General features: G+C 35.1%; 1 long non-coding RNA gene across 1 annotated transcript; it reads right to left on the bottom strand.

Moving 5' to 3' along the window:
• Positions 1-331: 331 nt before the first annotated feature.
• Positions 332-1,900, bottom strand: LOC128199824 (uncharacterized). The gene is made up of 2 exons (XR_008252356.1): positions 835-1,900; positions 332-588 (listed from the first exon to the last, which is right to left on the bottom strand). It is a non-coding gene; the product is annotated as an uncharacterized LOC128199824 (long non-coding RNA).
• Between the last annotated feature and the right edge of the window lie 1,537 nt (positions 1,901-3,437).

Here is a 3,437-nt window from a genome sequence, read left to right as displayed (position 1 = left end):
CAGTTTGTGAGATTGTAGGGGTAAGCACTGAACCTACTGAACCAATTTTGAAGATTATTTTACTAATAAAAATCCACATTTGAGTATTATAGGCCATGTACTCCTTCCCACAGGAACAGGAATTCTGTGGGTGAAACTGCAGGGGGGCGAACGTACACATGTATTAAACAGCGATATTCAAAATAATATATTGAATTCAAAAATGTATTTTCTACAACTACACTTTTTTGAATAATTTATTTAATTATTGTAATGGTAAAAAAAAAATATTAATAGTAAACGTTAAACTGAAAGCTTTAGTTTTGGAAAAGACTACAACAAAACAAACTCAGCAAAGTAAGTATTCTTTTATTTTCAAATATCAAAATCCAACCAAATTAAATATCATCAGCATTTCACAATCTATGCAAATATTTTGATAATACACACACATTTATGATTTGAACAGAACAGGGTCATCATTACAATATCCTATCAGCTAAAAGCCTTTGCCATCTTTTCTTCAGCACACCAATATGTTATTCCACTGTATTGCAGGTGCTATTTGCAATATTGGAGTCTGCAGTTATAGGGCATATTCCAAATCTCCTGTAAAGCAAAATTGTTAATATTGAGCATATTATAAAATACACACATCACTATTTAGTCTCAAAGTAAGTGTAGTTTGTGTACTAAGATAATATAGCGGACAGACAAGCTTCGCTTTGACTCATTCCCTATTCCTATCCTATTCTACTCCCACCCATTGGCTTATCTAGTATAATTTCCTATTCAGTAGCTCAGAATCCTAGGACTCCTAGGGTGGGCATGCACCAATGGAAAATGTAAATGTACCTATGAGCGATGACGAAAGAGTTCGTTTGGCATAATCATACTTTTAAAAATGAAATTCGATTCCTTTTTGCTTAATAGCCAGCAAACTTAAGTAAACTTAACTAAACCACACACATAAGCCCAGGAACACAAATCCAAACACATTGGATACAACAACATGCAAGATGTCGCAGAAATCTACAACATGATAAGGTATTAAATATCGTAGGTAGTGAGTTTATGTCTCTCTAAGGATATGGACTTATCGTCTCTTTGTCTAGTACGTCCAAAGAAGTGTGTGTAAGACATTAGATGCTGGAAGAAAGATGCTGTTTGATCCCCAGTTCTTGGAGGAGTGAGATGTTGTTTCGAAACTGTGTCCAGGATATGCAAGCGTTCTTCTACAACACATTTCTAGAGTGTGTATCTTCTTTTTCTCACTTTCTCTCAGAGTCCAAGTCTCAGCATCCTATATAAATCGATTAATAGCACTGAATTAACTTCATTGTTTTGACTTTATAGGTTCACTGCAAAGAATATATTATTTATTACTCTTTCTAAGAGAGTTCATTGTTTACAAACAAAGCACTAAACACTTCGCCAAGTTTCGTCCTAAAAATGCTAACTGTGGTCGGGGAGACTGAATTGAGAGATTTAGAATGGAAAAAAATATTAATTTTAGATATTTAATAAAATATAAATAATTATTTTGGAATTTTGGACATCCACAATTTGTCCGTTTTACGATCAAAGGTGACTCAAGACCCATCGTAAGTTTTTGACATAAGCCATGAACATAAAACTTTACACAATTCGAAGACAATCGCAAATAACTGTCAAATCATATCAAATCATTCACTCTTCGTATAAAAATAACGATCTAATCGTAATGAACTAACTATGCCCAACCGATGGCTTTCCATTGGCTTACACAATCCGAAATAGCCGTTTGACAAGTAAAAACGTACGATTTCAACTGTCAAATTCAATCGTTTGCGTTAGACAATTAGGCCCCAGGGCACTTGACACTTTAGTTCTTGCATGTGCCGTTTTGTCGCTGCAATCGATCCTTGTTACCAAAGAGTATGTACACGTTATGGTTTTATTTTGTAAGTGGGCGGCTAGTCTGTGATAAACACTTAACAAAATGTCGATGTGTTTTTTGTTTGTGTCAATATCGAGTAACGAGTTCACAGGTGCAGGCAGGCCTGAGACAGATTTTAGTTCCACCCGCTTCCACTTTGGCTCTGAACGCTAGTGTCGCAACTCTTCTGTCATTGGTCGAAACGAACAGCCAATCAGTGAGCCATATTTTGTTTGTTAAGTAAAGCTGTCAAAATTTCAAAAACAAAGATAAGATGTCGTTCAGTTCACTGCATTATTTGAAGCAAAGATTACAATGTATTATTGGAAATAGATAGGCAACTCTAACTTTTTTCGGAACGCTTGTGATAGCGCCATCTAGTGACTAGCTACGGTATTTTTAGTATAGTATCCATTATGTTATAAAAATAATAATGCATATTTTTTGTAAATGTGAGATTTTTGATTTTGTAAAAGTTGAAGAAACCAATTGAGAAAAACAAAAAAAAAAGACAAAAAGTTTTCCATTGTCCGGGCTCGAACTCAGGATTATTAGATCGTACCTTTGTTATACACCACTAGGCCAAATGACTATATGGAACATCGTTGAAATTAATGTACAGTTACTGTCTATCTGTAATAATCCCTTTGCTTTAGAAATACAAACACATTCTTCCTATTGCGCGTCAAAATTAAAAGGATAAATAATTCTTTTTTTTTTTTTTTTTTTTTCCATACTTACACGGGTTAAATCTCTAAAAACATTATAATACATACACACCATAAGTAATTGTATTTACTATTCTGGAATCTTAAATCTAGAATGTAGATGGCGCTGCTTCATAAAGATTTCACGTTCTTCTAAGTTCCCATGGCATGATTTGAAGTGCATTGGGTTATTTAGTTTTCTCCTCGGTTTTTGCTTTGAGTCGAGATCCTGAATAATCTACTGGCCTCCTTGCTACCAGTGACTGTTTCTGTGAGAAACTCAACGTATTATCATGTCTCAAGTGAGAAAGTGTTGTGTTGTTGCTTGCAATGCTACCAGCGAGACTCATCGTCTTTTTTACTTGCCAAAGAACGATAAATTACGAGAATTGTGGTTGACTTTCTTGATTCCTGTGAATGTAAAGCTCAGTGGTTTGTCGAAGGCACAATTAGTGACTAAACAAGTATGCCAAAAGCACTTCGACAGACATCAGTTTGACAATCAGGGCAACCGGCTTGCGCATGGTTATCCATGCTTGTTTACTGAAGATGAAATACTTCACGGAGTTCCTTTGAGCACATTAGGTAAGTTAATTTCATGTCATAAGTGTTAAAAACTGAGTAACCTGTGGTGTAGAGGTTATATGTTACACAGTTTTCTATCGTTTGAAAGTCCCTACTAACTCAGAATGACTGACATTATTCTCGATTTTTCCGATCGATATGGTTATATGGAGATAACTTCTTAAATTGCTATGATGGTATATACACGCGTACAGTTAATGTAGACCTGTGTAATTCGATCATTTCGTAAAACCCGGGTCGATCGCGAC

This window comes from Bicyclus anynana, unplaced genomic scaffold (assembly GCF_947172395.1).
Source record: "Bicyclus anynana unplaced genomic scaffold, ilBicAnyn1.1 scaffold_71, whole genome shotgun sequence".
Lineage (NCBI taxonomy): Eukaryota > Metazoa > Arthropoda > Insecta > Lepidoptera > Nymphalidae > Bicyclus > Bicyclus anynana.
The sequence above is the reverse complement of the archived record's forward strand: the minus strand, read 5'-3'. Positions and strand labels throughout refer to the sequence as shown.